General features: G+C 46.0%; 1 long non-coding RNA gene across 2 annotated transcripts; it reads left to right on the forward strand.

Moving 5' to 3' along the window:
• The first annotated feature begins 11,960 nt into the window (after window positions 1–11,960).
• Window positions 11,961–15,260, forward strand: LOC123051346 (uncharacterized). 2 transcript variants are annotated; one of them, XR_006424014.1, is made up of 4 exons: window positions 11,961–12,681; window positions 12,857–12,940; window positions 13,073–13,811; window positions 14,805–15,260. It is a non-coding gene; the product is annotated as an uncharacterized lncRNA (long non-coding RNA). The 2 variants fall into 2 exon arrangements; XR_006424013.1 differs by having other exon boundaries at window positions 13,073–13,790.
• Window positions 15,261–19,946: the final 4,686 nt, after the last annotated feature.

Raw genomic sequence — 19,946 nt, forward strand, 5'->3', positions numbered from 1 at the left:
AAATGTGCAAAGTCATTCGTGATAACCTCAAAGCAGCCCAATCCCGCCAGAAGAGCTACTATGATAGTAAGCATCGTGGTTTGGCTTTCGAGATCGGAGATCATGTTTACCTCTGCGTCTCTCCTATGAAAGGTACTCGTCGCTTCGGTATCAAAGGGAAGCTTGCCCCCAGATACGTGGGACCTTTCAAGATTGTCAGCAACAGAGGCGACCTCGCCTATCAACTCGGGCTTCCTTCAAACTTTGCAAATGTTCATGACGTGTTCCATGTCTCTCAGCTTCGAAAGTGCTTCAAGACTCCTGATCGCACCGTCAACTTCGAGGACATTGAGCTCCAAGAAGATCTTTCTTATCGTGAGCACCCAGTTGCTACTCTTGAAGAGACTGAACGCAAGACTCGCAACAAGTCAATCAAATTTCTCAAAGTCAAGTGGTCACACCATTCCGATCGTGAAGCTACCTGGGAACGCGAGGATCACCTCCGTTCTGAGTACCTGGTGTTCTTTCAGTCCTAGATCTCGGGACGAGATCCTTTCATAGTGGTGGAGTGTTGTAACACCCCGTATGTAACTTTCCCAATTTGTACTCCAACTCTTGCTGTTTCCGGCGTTAAGTTAGTTTATTTTCCCGGGTTCGGGTTTTTGTCTCCGTGTGTTGTTGTCGTTGTCATGCATCTCATATCATGTCATCATGTGCATTGCATTTGCATACGTGTTCATCTCATGCATTCGAGCATTTTCCCCGTTGTCCGTTTTGCATTCCGGCGCTTTGTTCTCCTCCGGTGGTCATTTCTAGCTTTCTTTCGTGTGTGGGGATTAAACATTTCTAGATTGGACCGAGACTTGCCAAGCGGCCTTGGTTTACTACCGGCAGACCGCCTATCAAGTTTCGTACCATTTGGACTTTGTTTGATACTCCAACGGTTAACCGAGGGACCGAAAAGGCCTCGTGTGTGTTGCAGCCCAACACCCATCCAATTTGGCCCAAAACCCACCTAACTCTGCTCCATCATCTAGAGCGTTCGATCACGATTGCGTGGCCGAAAACCGCACCTCATTTGGACTCTCCTAGCTCCCTCTATGCCTATTTAAAGGCCCCCCCCCCGATTTTTGGATCTCCTCCTACCTCCGAAACCCTAAAAATCATCTCCGCGCGCCGGACATTGTCCGACCCGGCCGGACATAGCCGCCACCCCACTCCGAAGCCGCCACGTGGCGCCCGCTGCCTGCCGCCGCCCGAGGCCCGCGAGGCCCACTTGGGGCCCCCGTGAGCCCATCCGCCGCCGCCGCGCCTTCGCCGCCCGGCCACCGCGATCGTCGCCGCCCCACCGCGAGGTCGTCGCCGCCACCACAGCGGTAGGCCTGAGCCGGCGCCGCCACAGCCATCGCCATCGCCGGCCCCGGCCATCTCCCCCTCCGGTCGCCGCCCTGCCCGTCTCCGGTGAACAGTGCCCGCACCGCCGCTACAGTGTTTCGCCCGATCCAGATCTGGAAACCCTAGGTCATTTTTTTCTCTATGTCCCAGAGATTTTCAGTCCAAGTGCTCATGTTCACGGCTCCATAACTTTGCATCCGTAGCTCTAATTCATGCATATAGCATATCAAAATGTTCATCTCAGAGAGTACATCATTTCATTCCATTGCATCTTTTCATTTGAGTTCATCTTGATGCCCGAAATGCTGTTAGAAGAGGGCTACTTGAGATAATTGCCAGATCTGCTACTCCGTTTAGCCTTTTTGTCATTTTTGCCATGATTAATGTGTGCATGATATGCCCTGATGCTCTACATGTGTTTTGTGAAGGGTTTTTTCATCTTTCCAGAGGTGCAACCCATGTATTTTTTGTGATGTGTGTGGTGACTAGTGCAAGCTTGCAAAGTGGTGCACTTGCTAAGTCTGTTTTCAGGGACTTAGTAATTTCACCAAGTCCAGGAGCTGTTTATCTCATGTTGCCATATGTTCATGTTATTTCCTAGTGATCAACGCCTCTTTTGAGGATGATCAGTAAGGGAGTTTTGTTATTATTGTAGTGCTCTATCCATCCATGTCTTTGTTTGAAATTATGGAGCACCCTAGCTTGAGTGAATCGAGCTCTACTTTTGCTACTTTGTGAATCTGGGCAGATTGTCAACTTGTTTGCAATTTTGCCGGTGATGTTGTAGTTGATCCGTGCATGCTATGCTATTGTTCTTGACATGTCTAGCTTGAAATTTGTGCCTTCTTGATGGGTGTATTCTTAGCTTGTCATGACTTGCACCGTAGTGAGTGCATCGAGCTCGTAAACATGCCTACTTGAGTTATGTTTCAGCATGTGCCAGTTTTCTCTAAGTCTGTGACCTGATTATGTTTTTGCTATGTTCACATGCTTGCAATTTTATTTTCTGATCCCTTTTGGCTCAAGGTCACTAAGGGACTTTTGTGAAGCTCTTTGAGTAGCTCCATGCCATGCTTTAATTTGCCTTGTTCAGATCCTGTAGCATGTAGTTTTGTTGCTCCGAAGAGAGCTACCTGATTTGAAATTCCACACAAGTGTTGATTTCACTAAGTCTGAGATCTGTTTGCCATATGCATTTTTGCCATGCTTGTTTGAACCTGTTAATGAATGAATTGGCCGTAGCTCAGTGCTAGACTTTTGTTAAGCATCTTGAATGCATCTCTGCCATGTATTTTGTTGTCATGTTTGGTTGCTGTAGCATGTTCATCTCATTGCATTTAGTTGGCTACTTGCTGTAAATCGCAGACCGGTGTCATTTTTGTTTCGCTTGCCATTTCCAAACCGTAACTCCGATTCCGGCGTTCTGTATATCGTTTTCAAGCGATTTCATCTCATCTTTCCAGTGGCACACTTGGATTTCCAAGTTGAGTCCAGGTTCATGCATTTCCTGTCATATCTTGCATTTTGCTTCCCGCATCGCATTCCGCATAGCATATCATCATTGCATCATATTGCTTGGTCTTGCACGTGGTTGATTGTATCCTTGTTGCTTGTTTGTCTTGTTTGGGTAGAGTCGGGAGACGAGTTCACTAACGAGGAGCCCGTTGAGTTTGCTTTCGAGGATCCAGTCAACTCTGACAACTGTGCAGGCAAGATGATCATACCCTCGAAATCACTACTATCTTTGCTATGCTACTTTGCTCGCTCTTTTGTTATGCCATTGCTACGATGCCTACCACTTGCTTTCAAGCCTGCCAAATTGCCATGTCAAACCTCTAACCCAGCATGTCCTAGCAAACCGTTGATTGGCTATGTTACTGCTTTGCTCAGCCCCTCTTATAGCGTTGCTAGTTGCAGGTGAAGATTGAAGGCCGTTCCTTGTTGGAACATTTATTTACTTGTTGGGATATCATTATATTATCTTGTTATCTTAATGCATCTATATACTTGGTAAAGGCTGGAAGGCTCGGTCTCTCTCCTAGTGTTTTGTTCCACTCTTGCCACCCTAGTTTCCGTCATATCGGTGTTATGTTCCCGGATTTTGCATTCCTTACGCGGTTGGGTTATAATGGGAACCCCTTGATAGTTCGCCTTGATTAAAGCTTTTCCAGCAATGCCCAACCTTGGTTTTACCATTCGCCACCTATCCCTTTTTTTCCCTTGGGTTACCGGAGCCCAAGGGTCATCTTATTTTAACCCTCCCCCCGGGCCAGTGCTTCTCTGAGTGTTGGTCCGAACTGAGCTGCCTGCGGGGCCACCTCGGCTAAACTTGAGGGTTGGTTTTACTCATAGCTAGTCTCATCTGAGTGTGACCTGAGAACGAGATATGTGCAGCTCCTATCGGGATTTGTCGGCACATTCGGGCGGTATTGCTGGTCTTGTTTTAACCTGTCAAAGTGTCTTGAATTACCGAGATACCGAGTCTGATCAGAACGTCTTGGGAGGAGGTCTTTTCCTTCGTTGACCGTGAGAGCTTGTCATGGGCTAAGTTGGGACTCCCCTGCAGGGATTTGAACTTTCAAAAGCCGTGCCCGCGGTTATGGGCAGATGGGGATTTGTTAATGTCCGGTTGTAGATAACTTGAACCTTCATTTAATTAAAATGAATCAACTGAGTGTGTTACCGTGATGGCCTCTTCTCGGTGGAGTCCGAGAAGTGGACACGGTGTTGGAGTAATGTTTGCGCATGTTTCTCTTTAGTTTCTCGCTCGCGCTTTGCCTCCTCTTCTCGCTCTCTTTTGCGAATAAGTTAGCCACCATATTTGCTAGTCGCTTGCTGCAGCTCCACATATATTTACCTTGCCTTACCTATAAGCTTAAATAGTCTTGATCGCGAGGGTGCGAGATTGCTGAGTCCCTGTGGCTCACAGATTACTATTACACCAGATGCAGGGCCTGATGATTCCGCTCCAGGTGACGCGCTTGAGCTCAAGTGGGACTTTGACGAAGACTCTCAACGTTACTATGTTTCCTTTCCCGATGATCAGTAGTGGTGCCCAGTTGGGGGTGATTGGGACCGTGTCGCATGTTGGGTCTCTTTTATTTTGGCGCCGTAGTCGGGCCATGAGTGTTTGGATGATGTAATGTTATTTATGTACTTGATTGACGTGGCGAGTGTAAGCCAACTATGTTATCTCCCCTTTCATTATTATATTACATGGGATGTTGTGAAGATTGCCTAACTTGCGACATATACCTTCAATGCGATTATGTCTCTAAGTCGTGCCTCGACACGTGGGAGCTATAGTCGCATCGAGGGTGTTACATGACGACCTGCCATTTTTCTGGTTGGTGAGACCGCCTAGTGTGCGATTGTTAGAGCCGCCGCGTCCTCTTTCGTACGTGAAGGACGGTTGGTATTTCCGCTAACTGTAATGACGCCTCGTGGATCGGGCATCTTGAGCTTGAGAAAAGCATAATGCGGTATTGCATTAAAACGAGCGAAAGCCGCCCTTCCAAGAAGTGCTTGAAAATCACTTCGGAATGGAGCGATGTGAAAAGTTAACGTTTCATTTCGGAAGTTATCGGGAGAACCGAATACCACCTCTAGTAGTAGAGAGCCCGTGCAGTGGGCCTCTTGGCCTGGTATTACTCCCTTGAAGGTAGTATTACTGTGGCTTATTTGTGTCGGGTCTATCCCTATTTTGCGGAATGTGTCCTGATATATCAGATTGAGATCATTGCCGCCGTCCATGAGGACCCTTGTGAAATGGTACCCGTTTATTATTGGGTCTAACACCAAGGCCGTTAGTCCTTCGCGCCGGATATGTGTATTGTGATCCCTACGATCAGGGGTTGGACCTAGGGGTGACGGGCTCTATGGCGCGTGTGTACCAGAGTGCGTGATTGCTTCTCCTCCTTGTCACATGGATCACGTTTACTGCTTTAACCTCCGATGGGAACTTTTTCTGTCCTCCGGCGCTTAGCTAGCGAGGTTCATCCTCGTCTTCGCTTGGTGTCTCTTCCCCTTTGTGTTCAGCGTTTAGCTTACCGGCCTGCTTGAAGACCCAACATTCTCCGTGGGTATGATTTCCAGGTTTCTCTGGGGTGCCGTGCATCTGACAGAGTTTGTCAAGAATTTTGTTTAGGCCAGATTGTCCTTCTCTGCCGCCTTTGAAAGGCTTTTTCTGCTGACCTGGACGGGAGCCCCTGAATCCGGTGTTTACCGCCGTATTATCTGGGCTACCTTCTTTATTTCGACGCTTGTTTTTGTTGCGTCGTGATTTACCATTGCCATCCCTTACTTCGGATGTGCTTGGGTCGCTGGTGCTGCTACGGGCCAACCAGCTGTCCTCGCCCACACAAAAGCGGGTCATGAGGCTTGTTAGGGCTGCCATTGTTCTCGATTTTTCTTGACCGAGGTGTCTGGCGAGCCATTCGTCTCGGACGCTGTGTTTAAAAGCTGCTAAGGCTTCGGTGTCCGGACAATCGACTATGTGGTTCTTCTTAGTGAGGAACCTGTTCCAAAGCTTTCGGGCGGACTCTTTGGATTGTTGGATTATATGACTTAAATCGTCTACATCCGGTGGTCGGACATAAGTCCCTTGAAAATTGGCCCGGAAAGCATCCTCGAGCTCCTCCCAACTTCCAATTGAGTTTTCGGGGAGGTTTTTCAGCAAGTGCCTAGCTGGCCCTTTAAGCTTGAGGGGCAAGTATTTAATGGCATGGAGATCGTCTCCATGAGCCATATGAATATGGAGGATGAAGTCCTCTATCCAGACTCCAGGGTCTGTGGTTCCGTCGTACGCCTCTATGTTTATTGGTTGGAATCCTTATGGGAATTTGTGATCCATCACCTCATCAGTGAAACATAGTGGGTGTGCGGCACCCCTGTATTGGGATGCGCCATAGTGTTTGGACGGTTGTTGTATTCAGTGCTGGTTGTGTACCGTAGCGTGCTCCCTAGATCCATAGATGGATCTGGTCGCGCCGGATTTTTTACGCAAGTTCTCACGTAGAACGTGTGTTGACTTATGCGTGTCTTTGTTAGCCGCTCTATCGCGTTCACAGGGCGGTGGATCCGGCCGGCTGGCCGTATCACTTATCGGTTGTATGGGCTCTAAGGCCTCGTCGTCGAATTCCGGTAATAGCTTGCGCTTTGGATAGCTATTTGGGTGGTAGCTTCTACCATACTTTGTTACTTTATTCCACTTGTTGTTGAGCGTATCTTGTGTGACCTTGAGCCTTTGCTTTTGTTTCTTCAGGCTTCTCGCTGTGGCAGTAAGCCTCCCGCGGAGGTTCTCTTGCTCCAAGTGTGTTTCCGGGATGATGGGTGTATCATCGTCCGGACTATTTTCTTCCCTAGATGGGGATTGATGATGCTTATCTTTGGCGTCATCATGTTCGGACGTCAGATCCGTACTATGTTTGTTGTTTGCACCTTGATCGTTTTCTGCCACCGGGGTGGTGCAGTTGTCATCTTTTCTGGAGTCACGTGGACTATTGTTATCGCTGTTTTTGCTATGGCGGGACTTAGGGCGGCGCCGCTGACGTCGGCGCTTGGGTTGCTTCTTGGAGGGGTTATCCTCCGCTTTCTCATCGCCATTGGCTTTGTTGGGGGTGTCCACCATGTACACGTCATGTGATGAAGTAGCGGTCCAGCGCCCTATGGGCGGCGGTTCCGGTTCGTCTCCAGCTTCGTCGTCCATACCGTCGAAGTCCTCAGAGCCGAAGTCGAGCATGTCGGTTAAGTTGTCGACAGTGGTTACTAAGTGGGTGGTGGGTAGGCGGCGAATGTCTTCATCGTCCGCATCCCATTCTAGCCGAACATAGTTCGGCCAAGGTTCTCCTGACAGGGAGAGATACCTTAATGAATTTAGCACATCTCCAAAAGGTGAGTGCTGAAAAATATCCATGGAGGTGAACTCCATGATCGGCGCCTAGTCGGACTTGACGGGCCCGGATACAAGTGGCTCGGGGTCCGTGACCGAAGATGAATCCAGTGGTTCGGCAACACGGCTCTTGTAAGGGGTGAAGTCAGTATCCGGCTCTATCGCCACTGAGAGTGCGGCCTCCATGGCGGGGTCCATCCCTCCGCTCTCGGATGGCGCGACCCGCTCCGGATTGATGGACGGAGTAGCTCCAGATGCGATCTCCTGAATACTGTCCGACGGCAGAGTTACGTCATGCTCGTCAAGACTGTACGGCGCGTCCGACATGGGCTCGAATCCGTCGAAGATCAAGTCTCCGCGGATGTCGGCCGTGTAGTTCAAGTTTCCGAATCTGACCTAGTGGCCAGGGGCGTAGCTCTCAATCTGCTCCAGATGGCCAAGCGAGTTGGCCTGCAGTGCAAAGCCACCGAATATGAAAATCTGTCCGGGGAGGAAAGCCTCACCCTGGACCGCATCGCTAGGGATGATCGAAGGAGCCATCGAGCCTTACGGTGGCGACACAGTGGAACTCTCAATGAAAGCACCAATGTCGTTGTCAAAACTGGCGGATCTCGGGCAGGGGGTCCCGAACTGTGCGTCTAAGGCGGATGGTAACAGGAGGCAGGGGACACGATGTTTTACCCAGGTTCGGGCCCTCTCGATGGAGGTAATACCCTACGTCCTGCTTGATTGTTCTTGATGATATGAGTATTACAAGAGTTGATCTACCATGAGATCAAAGAGGCTAAACCCTAGAAGCTAGCCTATGGTATGATTGTATGTTGTCCTACAGACTAAAACCCTCCGGTCTATGTAGACACTGGAGGGGGCTAGGGTTACACAAGGTTGGTTACAAAGGAGGAGATATACATATCCGTATTACCTAGCTTGCCTTCCATGCCAAGTAGAGTCCCATTCAAACACGGGACGAAGTCTTCAATATTGTATCTTCATAGTCCAACAGTCCGTCCAAAGGATATAGTCCGGCTTTCCGAAGACCCCCTAATCCAGGACTCCCTCAGAGATCAACAAGGATGGAGGGATCAAGAAGGCCACAGAGGACCAAGTTCCGGCAACGGAAGACATCCTTCAACTTGATCACAATCCTCTTACCCCAACTGATATCGAAGCTTTCAAGATGATTGAGTTACCTTGTATAGAAAACAAGTATCTCACACGTGAAAATATTTTGTTGAAGGAGCATATCATCGCACTCAACGACATTATCCGCAAGTTGGAAGATCTCCTACGCTCGATGTGCGACTATCCATCATCAACAACTCCATCTCCTTCACCGGCAAAAGAGATATAATCACATGGGAATGGGCACTCCCCTTGGCAACTGCCAAGCTTGGGGGAGTGCCCCGGTATAATATCACCATCACTTTTATCTTTACCGTCTTCCTTAGTTCGATCCTTTTGATAATATTTTGATATAGTAGAATAAAAGTTTTTAGTATGATCTAGTTTTGAGTTTTGCTTTATTATCCCTCTATGTAATCGAGTCCGTGAGCTATATAATAAAGATTAGTGTTGAGTCAAGGGCTTGATTATTTTGCCATGATCTTGAGGGAATAAAATAAAAGAGAAGAAATAAAAAGAAACAAAGAGATCATATGGATCTTATGGAGAATAATGAGCTCACATATAAAGAGTATGATGAATAAAAGTTGTTGAGAGTTGACAAACAAAGTTTTGGTCATCGTTGCAATTAATAGGAAGTAATAAAGAAAGAGAGGTCTTCACATATAAATATACTATCTTGGACATCTTTTATGATTGTGAACACTCATTAAAATATGATATGCTAAAGAGTTGATGTTGGACAAGGAAGACAATGTAATGGGTTATATTTTCTTACATCTAAGATAAATTATATTGCCATGGATCATCGAGCATGATTGAGCTTGCCTTTCCCTCTCATGCTAGCCAATTCTTTGCACCAAGTAGAGATACTACTTGTGCTTTCAAATATCCCTAAACCCAGTTTTGCCATGAGAGTCCACCATATCTACCTATGGATTGAGTAAGATCCTCCAAGTAAGTTGTCATCGGTGCAAGCAATAAAAATTTCTCTCTAAATATGTATGACTTATTAGTGGGGGAGAAAATAAGGTTTATATGATCGTGTGATATGGAAGAAATAAAAGGGACGGACTGCATAATAAAGGTCCATATCACAAGTGGCAATATGAAGTGACATTCTTCCGCATTAAGATTTTGTGCATCCAACCATAAAAGCGCATGACAACCTCTACTTGCCTCTACGAAGGGCCTATCTTTTACTTTTATCTCCTACCTTACATAAGAGTCATGGTGATCCTCACCTTTCCTTTTTTACATTTTATCTTTTGGTAAGCACAACATGTTGGAAAGATCCTGGTATATATGGCTAATTGGATGTGAGTTTTCATGAACTATTATTGTTGACATTACCCTTGAGGTAAAACGTTGGGAGGCAAAGCTATAAGCCCCTATCTTTCTTTGTGTCCGATTAAAACCTCCATACCAATAAGTATTGCGTGAGTGTCAGCAATTGTGAAAGACTATATGATAGTTGAGTATGTGGACTTGCTGAAAAGCTCTTATATTGACTCTTTCCTATGTTATGATAAACTGCAATTGCTCCAATGACCGAGATTATAGTTTGTTAGTTTTCAATGAAGTTTATGATTCATACTTGAAATTGTGATTGAATTGTTACTCTTGCATAAGAGATCATATGACAAGAATTATATAAGTTGTTGTTCTAAGAATGATCATGATGCCCTCATGTCCGTATTTTATTTTTAACGACACCTCTATCTCTAAACATGTGGACATATTTTTCGATTTCGGCTTTCGCTTGAGGACAAGCAAGGTCTAAGCTTGGGGGAGTTGATACGTCCATTTTGCATCATCCTTTTATATCGATATTTATTGCATTATGGGATGTTATTACACATTATGTCATAATACTTATGCCTATTCTCTCTTATTTTACAAGGTTTACATAAAGAGGGAGAATGCCGGCAGCTGGGATTCTGGGATGGAAAAGGAGCAAATATTAGAGACCTATTCTGCACAGCTCCAAAAGTTCTGAAACTTCACGGAAGTCATTTTCAGAATATATAAAAAGTACTGAGCGCAAGAAGTTCCAGAGGGGGGCTAGACCCTAGCCAGAGGGTGGGGGCGCGCCCCCTTGCCTCATGGGCCCCCTGGTGGCCCTCCGATGCCCATCTTCTGCTATATGGAGTATTTCGTTAAAGAAAAAATCATAAGCAAGCTTTCGGGACGAGACTCCCCCGCCACGAGGCGGAACCTTGGCGGAACCAATCTAGGGCTCTGGTGGAGCTGTTCTGTCGGGGAAACTTCCCTCCGGGAGGGGGAAATCATCACCATTGTCATCACCAACAATCCTCTCATCGGGAGGGGGTCGATCTCCATCAACATCTTCACCAACACCATCTTCTCTCAAACCCTAGTTCATCTCTTGTATCTAATTCTTGTCTCCAAGTCTGGGATTGGTACTTGTGGGTTGCTAGTAGTGTTGATTACTCCTTGTAGTTGATGCTAGTTGGTTTACTTGGTGGAAGATCATATGTTCAGATCCTATATGCACATCAATAACCCTCTGATCATGAACATGAGTATGCTTTGTGAGTAGTTAAGTTTGTTCCTGAGGACATGGGAGAAGTCTTGCTATTAGTAGTCATGTGAATTTGGTATCCGTTCGATATTTTGATGAGATGTATGTTGTCTCTCCTCTAGTGGTGTTATGTGAACGTCGACTACATGACACTTCACCATTATTTGGGCCTAGAGGAAGGCATTGGGAAGTAATAAGTAGATGATGGGTTGCTAGAGTGACAGAAGCTTAAACCCTAGTTTACGCGTTGCTTCGTAAGGGGCTGATTTGGATCCATATGTTTCATGCTATGGTTAGGTTTACCTTAATACTTTTGTTGTAGTTGCGGATGCTCGCAATAGAGGTTAACCATAAGTGGGATGTTCTTCCAAGTAAGGGCAGCACCCAAGGACCGGTCCACCCACATATCAAATTATCAAAGTACCGAACGCGAATCATATGATCGTGATGAAACCTAGCTTGACAATAATTCCCATGTGTCCTCGGGAGCGCTTTACATCATATAAGAGTTTGTTCAGGCTTGTCCTTTATTACAAAAAGGATTGGGCCACCTTGCTGCACTTTATTTACTTTTGTTACTTGTTGCTCGTTACAAATTATCTTATCACAAAACTATGTATTACCTACAATTTCAGTGCTTGCAGAGAATACCTTGCTGAAAACTATTTATCATTTCCTTCTCACTACTGGAATCAGGGAATTTGCCGTCTGCCAATTATTTGCCGTCAGCTAGCGGACGGCAAAGAATATCTTTGCCATCATCTACCAAGAAGCTGACGGCAAACAAATGGCAGACGACAAATAAGGTCTTTGCCATCTGCCATTTCTTTGTCGTCCGCTGGCTGACGACAAAGAATCTTTGCCGTCCGCTGGCTGACGGCAAAGAGGGAGGTGACACCCACTAACGAAGAAACTAACGGCCACTTTCATTGCCGTCTGCTAGCGGACGGCAAACAGCCCGAAAGCAGACGGCAAAGAAAATAACCTAACGTATCTAACGGCCACCCCCGGCACACACCCACCCACGACCCACACAGCCTCGGGCCCCACCCACGATGCACACACGCCCAACCCACGCACACACACACCCACGTTGGATCCCATCTCTCTCGTCTTCCTCGATCCCCTCTCTCCATCCCACGCCGCCGCCAGATTTCGGCGATCCCCGCCGTTCCCCACCGCCCAGCTCTCCTCCCCGATGTCACCTCTCCCTGCTCACCATCTCCACCAACCGGTTTCTCTCCTCGCCCAGGAGAGTCCCGCCTCCTCGCCACCAAGGCCGCCGCCGCCCGCCGCCTCGAGCGGCGCCGCCTCCTCCTCGAGCGCCGCGCCGCAGACCTCGCCTCCCGCGCCCTCGCCGCCCGCGCTAACATCGACGCCACCCACGCGCGCTGCCTTGCCGTTGCCCGCGACATCAGCTCGACCAACGGCGAGATCAAGGACGCGTAGCAGAAGGCGGAGGAGTGGGACCGCTTCTACGAGTCCAAGAGGAAGGAGATGGAGGAGTTCCAGCCGTCGTCTCCACAGCCTCCATCCACCCCGGCCGCAGCCACTTCTCAACCCCACGAGCAGCCTCCTGGCCTAGTTCCTCATCACCGTCCTCCTCCCGGTCCCTGTCCACCTCCGCCTCCACCTGGTGGTCCCAGAGGCGATGATTCCCCGTCGCCTCGGCCGCCGTAGAGCTCTGCGAGGCTGCCGCGGTGGTGGAGACTCCGTCCGCGTCATCGAGACGCCGTAGCCCAAATCAAGTGTTAGCCCCAACTTTGCTCAATTAACTACCTCTCTGGTTGTATATGAGTTGGAGAGTCGCGTAATTCTGTAATGTGGGATGTTGTCTCAGTTTCTGTGCGATGTGTAGACTAGATTAGGGGATAAACTGATGAATTGATGCTTGATTCTGATGGTCATGGTGTGCTGCTTTGCAGGTTAAGTTCAGCGTGGAGGTGCCTCCCTTGATATGCCAGGAGTGCTACCAAACAACTCTTCTCGAGTACTCAAAGTGTTTCGAGGTACCATTTCTATGCTAAAACCTGTATCAAATGAAGAACATTGGAATTCGTGAGGACAAACATTATGCAAAGAGTTACAAAGCACAACCAGGAATGTGGGTTTATGCCAAAGCTTAACGACTACACGTTCAGTAATCATGAACTGCAGATACAGAGTTCCCAGCAATGTCGCAGCGGGAGCTCGTCAAGAAGTGCAGAGGCTCAAGGCCTCTGTGTCTCAACTGCAGGCAGCCCTGCAGGAGCTGCAGAGTAGCGGGTTGCACTCGGAAGACGCCGGGATCGGGGCTGCGGAAGCCAGGAAGGCCGACCTCATGGCTAAGAAGGCCAAGCTGGATGAGACCCTAGCTGCAGCCCGCTAGTTCAGAGCACTGCTTCGGCAGTAGCTCCAGAAAGCCTTTGCGTCACAGGTTAGGGATCAAAAGGCAGCACAAAACTGACTAGTTATGTGGTACAAGCAAATCGACTTTCATTAGCTAGCTCATTAATCGCTTTGGATTAAGGATGCAATGCAAGTGTGGCGGGCTAGTGGACAGTAACATAGTAGTACAAATGTAGTGTTACTTTTAGGCAAATGTTGAGCAAATTTTGAACTAATGGATGAGTTTCGTGGGACGAAGCGGGCTGCCACTTGCACTCCTCCTACTGATGAAATGAACTTCAAATGACTCTACATGCAGATACATGCTTTTTATTTCAGTCTTGTTTAGAGGAGGCCCCGACGGCGTCGAGCTGCTGTTGCTGCGGGCACAGCGACGTCGGCGTGGTCGGGATGGTCGCAGCCCTTCAAGATTCTCAATGGCGGCGTCTCGGCGTTGATGGCAGAGTCGACGACGAGCATCGGCGAGTATAGGTTCAGATCATCCATGAATTGGTAGTTATTGGTCATATTTAGTTGCATTTTGGTCAGTCCGGTTGTGGCTATGGAGCACTTATTTTGGTCATGTGCTAGATCTGTCATGTAGGAGTATTTGGCAATGGATATTTGCTCATACAGAATTTTGATAATCAACTAGGAATTACAATTAGAATCAAAGCAATGCTACTTGTACTCCTTTCATGAAAAAAGGCTACTCGTAGGACCCTTGTAGGAGACCATCCTCAAGATCGACGAGAAGATGAGGTCTGGACCCTTGTAGGAGACCATCCTCAAGCAGCGCTAGATGCAACTTGACTGCTTCAAACCCAATCCGTGCTTGCTCCTCTTAATCAACTAGATTATATTAATTAATAGTAGCTACTGAACTTCTTGGATTATGTTACCAATTTTGATGATGGGCGTCCAGCTATTATATTAGTAATTTGATTTTGGTAGCACCGTTGAATTTGGTTGCTGCTATTCATTTATGTATGTGAAGGAGTTTGATAATGTGTTCTTTTTTTGTTTGCAAAATGAAGGACGCTGCATCCAGGTAGTGGGAATAGTTAGTCCTTGCTATCAATGGTAGTAGCATTTTTCACTGTTGAGTGTGAGGGAATTTGATGATCATCTACTTTTGCCTATCATCTACTTCTGATGTTTTCCATGAAAGTGACACGTGATCTTCCTTTGTTTTTCTTTTAGCTGATAGTATGATAACTGCTTGCTTGGCAGAAGTTATGGTTGTGCTGTTTCTTAGCTAAATAAAGAAACTGAGATTTAGTTTGATTTGGAGCGCCTCTTGTTGTACCACAGTTCCTTCTCTTAGAGTTGTACTTGTACAGTAGGTTTTGGATTGGGAGGGGAAAATGCTCTTGCTTCAGTCTCTGTTGAAGTCAAACCCATCCATGCAAAATCTGTACTGCAGTACAATTAATGTAGATGAATATATATGCCTTGCATTTTTATCGTGCATGCCATTCAACTAACTTGCTCTTGTCCATGCAGATGGAGTAGGAGGACGAGCAGCAGCAGCAAATCAGCCTGATGATGACGGGGTGCGGAAGGCAATGGTGATCATGCTGATGGCATGAAGAAGGCTGATGACCACAACCTGGACCTTTTGGCATTTAGAGATGGCAAACACAGGCGGCGTGGAGACAACAACCTGGACCACCCACCTCCCTTTCCTTTTTAATTTTGGTTGTGGTGGTTGCATCACCGTCACGGTCGCAAATCAGTATGTAGTGTGCTTGTGGAGTTGGGTCTGGACTGCAGTGTCCATCCAGTAGTTTAGGTGTTGTTGCTGCTAGATCCCATGATGCTCACCTAAGTTTTGTGTTATGTAGAGGCCAACCTTTGTGATCTTATTTGTCGACACTTGTGTGATCTCGTCTTACTTTGTGATACAAGTTGTACTATATATATGTTTTTATGGATGATCTTGTGATGTTCTTTTTTTCCTGTGGTCTGTGTTAGATATTTGTGATATATGCATGGGCTATACATATGAATATGCATTGTTGAACATACTGTAAATCAATGACAGAGATGGCAAAGAAGGAGATTTGTCGTCCGTGCATCTGGACACTTTGCCTACAGCCACGGACGGCAAAGGCCTGCCTTGTAGTGACGTCCAGCTGATATCATTCGGCGGACAGCAAAGGCCGGACAAAATTTGCCGTCAGCTAATTTGGTCAGTTTGCCATCAGCAGCTGACGGCAAAGGCTTTGCCGTCCGCAGCGGACGGCAAAGGCCTGCCGTTAACCACCTAACGGAGTAACAGCGCATTTATTGCCGTCCGTCTTCTTTGCCGTCCGCTGCTGATGGCAAAGGCCCCTTTGCCGTCAGCTGCCCGGAGCATACGGCAATGCAGCTCTTTGCCGTCCCCTACTTTGCCATCACCTTTTGCCATCCGCGGCTGACGGCAAAGGTCTTTGCCGTCCGCCATCCATGCCTTTGCCGTCCGCCGTGGCAGATGACAAAGTAGCAGATTCCTGTAGTGTCTGCTCCTTGTTGGGTTCGACACTCTTACTTATCGAAAGGACTACGATAGATCCCCTATACTTGTGGGTCATCATTGAGATGGCAACCACACTTGTAAATAGTAAATATGAAGATTGCAACAAAGTGGGTTTGAATCCTTTCTGCAAGCTTAACCCAACGCCAGAGGTAAATTTTTTGACTTCTTTCTCCTTCAAAATTTAAACATTGCATGAACTCCAATATGTTATCCTTCCACAGGCTAAATCTGACTTTTGGAAGGCCAAATATGACCATGAGGCTGCTAAAAAGGTTAAGACTGCTGCGAGAGCCGCCAAAAAGACCAGCAAGAGGTCTAAGAAGAAACCAAGCGCCTTTGAATTGCTGAAGCTGGATGATGCCTCTGAGTCGGAGGTAGCCCTTGAATCTCTTTGCTTGTTTTTTAACAACTTTATTGACACTGATGATAACCCACAAGTATAGGGGGTTGCAACAGCTTTCGAGGGTAGAGTATTCAACCCAAATTTATTGATTCGACACAAGGGAAGCCAAAGAATATTCTCAAGTATTAGCAGGTGAGTTGTCAATTCAACCACACCCAGAAACTTAATATTGCAGCAAAGTGTTTAGTAGAAAAGTAATATGATAGTGATGGTAATGGTAGCAAAAGAGTAATGAGAGCAAAGTAATATTTTTGGTATTTTGTAGTGATTGTAACAATAGCAACGGGAAAGTAATTAAGCATAAACCAGTATATGGAAAGCTCGTAGGCATCGGATCAATGATGGATAATTATGCCGGATGCGGTTCATCATGTAACAGTCATAACATACGGTGACACAGAACTAGCTCCAATTCGTCAATGTAATGTAAGCATGTATTCCGAATATAGTCATACGTGCTTATGGAAAAGAACTTGCATGACATCTTTTGTCCTACCCTCCCGTGGCAGCGGGGTCCTAATGGAAACTAAGGGATATTAAGGCCTCCTTTTAATAGAGAACCGGAACAAAGCATTAGCACATAGTGAATACATGAACTCCTCAAACTACGGTCATCACCGGTAAGTATCCCGATTATTGTCACTTCAGGGTTAACGGATCATAACACATAATAGGTGACTATAGACTTGCAAGATAGGATCTAGAACTCTCATATATTGATGAAAACATAATAGGTTCAGATCTGAAATCATGGCACTCGGGCCCTAGTGACAAGCATTAAGCAAAGCAAAGTCATAGCAACATCAATCTCATAACATAGTGGATACTAGGGATCAAACCCTAACAAAACTAACTCGATTACATGGTGAATCTCATCCAACGCATCACCGTCCAGCAATCCTACGATGGAATTACTCACGCACGGTGGTGAGCATCATGAAATTGGTGATGGAGGATGGTTGATGATGACGACGACGATGAATCCCCCTCTCCGGAGCCCCGAATGGACTCCAGATCAGCCCTCCCGGGAGGTTTTAGGGCTTGGCGGCGGCTCCATATCGTAAAACGCGATGATTTCTTCTCTCTGATTTTTTTCTCCCCGAAAGCAGTTATATAGAGTTGGAGTTGGAGTCGGGGGGTCTCCAGGGGGTCCACGAGGTAGGGGGCGTGCCCCCCACCCTCGTGAGAAGGGTGTGGGCCCCCTGGTCTTCATCTTTGGCGAGGATTTTTTATTATTTATTGTAAGATATCCCGTGGAGTTTCAGGTCATTCCGGGAACTTTTGTTTTCTGCACATAAAACAACATCATGGCAATTCTGCTGAAAACAGCGTCAGTCCGGGTTAGTTCCATTCAAATCATACAAGTTAGAGTCCAAAACAAGGGCAAAAGTGTTTGGAAAAGTAGATACGACGGATACATATCAACTCCCCCAAGCTTAAACCCTTGTTTGTCCTCAAGCAATTTAGTTGACAAACTGAAAGAAATAAAGAAAAACCTTTTACAAACTTTATTTGCTCTTGTTGTTGTAAATATGTCAAGCTAGCATTCTAGTTTTCAGCAAAGATTATAACTAACCATATTTGCAATAATTCTTAGGTCTCATGTTTACTCATATCAATAGCATAATCAACTAGCAAGCCATAATAATAAAACTCAGATGACAACACTTTCTTAAAACAATCACTATATGATATAACAAGATGGTATCTCGCTAGCCCTTTCTGAGACCGCAAAACATAAATGCAGAGAACCTTTAAAGATCAAGGACTGACTAGACATTGTAATTCATGGTAAAAGAGATCCAATCATAGTCACACCCAATATAAATTAACAGTAATGAATGCAAACGACAGCGGTGCTCTCCAGCTAGTGCTTTTTAATAAGAGGGTGATGACTCAACATAAAAGTAAATAGATAGGCCCTTCACAGAGGGAAGCAGGGATTTGTAGAGGTGCCAGAGCTCAATTTTGAAATAGAGGTGAATAACATTTTGAGCGGTATACTTTCATTGTCAACATAACAACCAAGATATGGCGATATCTTCCATGCTACACACATTATAGGTGGTTCCCAAACAGAATGGTAAAGTTTATACTCCCCCTCCACCAACAAACATCAATCCATGGCTTGCTCGAAACAACGAGTGCCTCCAACATACATCAGGTCCCGGGGGGAGTTTTGTTTGCAATTATTTTGATTTAGTTTGCATAAAGCATGGGACTGGGCATCCCGATGACCAGCCATTTATCTCGTGAGTGAGGAGCGGAGTCCACTCCTCTTGAGAATAACCCGCCTAACATGGAAGATACAGATAGACCTAGTTGATACATGAGCTATTCGAGCATACAAAATAGGATGATTATTTGAAGGTTTAGAGTTTGTCACATACAAATTTACTTGGAATGGCAGGTAGATACCGCATATAGGAAGGTATAGTGGACTCATGTGGAATAACTTTGGGGTTTAAGGGATTGGATGCACAAGCAGTATTCCCGCTTAGTACATGTGAAGGCTAGCAAAAGACTGGGAAGCGACCAACTAGAGAGCGACAACAGCCATGTACATGCATTAAAATTAATAAACATGGGATGCAAGCATGAGTAGGATATAATCCACCATGAACATAAATATAGTGAAGGCTATGTTTATTTGTTTCAACTACATGCGTGAACATGCGCCAAGTCAAGTCACTTAAATCATTCAGAGGAGGATACCACCCTATCATACCACATCATAACCATTTTAATAGCATGTTGGCACGCAAGGTAAACCATTATAACTCATAGCTAATCAAGCATGGCACAAGCAACTATGATCTCTAATTTTCATTGCAAACATGTTTATTCATAACAAGCTGAATCAAGAACGATGAACTCATCATATTTACAAAAACAAAAGAGGCCGAGTTTGTACCACCTTGTCTCATCTCAGTCAGTCCATCATATATCATCATAATTGCCTTTCAGTTGCATGACCGAACGATGTGAATAATAATAAGAGTGCACGTGCATTGGACTAAGCTGGAATCTGCGAGCATTCAATAAACAGGAGAAGACAAGGTAATATGGGATCTTGGTTAAATCAACAATAAAGCATATAAGAGCCACTTCAACAATTTAATCATGGTCTTCTCCTACTGATCCCCAAAGAAAAGAAAAGAAATAAAACTATTTAGACGGGAAAGCTCCCAACAAGCAAAAGAAGAACGGGAAATATTTTTGGGGTTTTCTTTTTAATTATTACTACAGGCATGGAAAGTAAATTAATTAAAAGCTACAACTATTTTTTTGGTTTTTCTTAAGGTTAATCAAACACACAAGAAGAAAGCATAAAAGGAAATAAACTAGCATGGATGATACAATGAAAAAGTATGAACACCGACATCTAGCAATGAGTGTGTGTGAACATAAATGTAATGTCGATGAGAAATACGTACTCCCCCAAGCTTAGGCTTTTGGCCTAAGTTGGTCTATGGCCACGGCTGGCCTGGCTGATATCCATAATCATAGTTGTTGGGGTCATACTGTGATGAGGAAGAAGAAGGCTCTGATTGCCACTGGCTGGCAATCATCTCCGGATCCCACTGATAGTTAGACTGTCATGAAGGATCAAATTGTGGTTCCGGTTCTGGATCCTCGGCTGGTGCAGGGTTCCGGTAGGCGTGAATAGCCGTCAACGAAACAAGGTACGTGCCTACAGTCAAATCAAACAAAGAAGGAGCAG

Source organism: Triticum aestivum, chromosome 1A (genome assembly GCF_018294505.1).
Source record: "Triticum aestivum cultivar Chinese Spring chromosome 1A, IWGSC CS RefSeq v2.1, whole genome shotgun sequence".
Lineage (NCBI taxonomy): Eukaryota > Viridiplantae > Streptophyta > Magnoliopsida > Poales > Poaceae > Triticum > Triticum aestivum.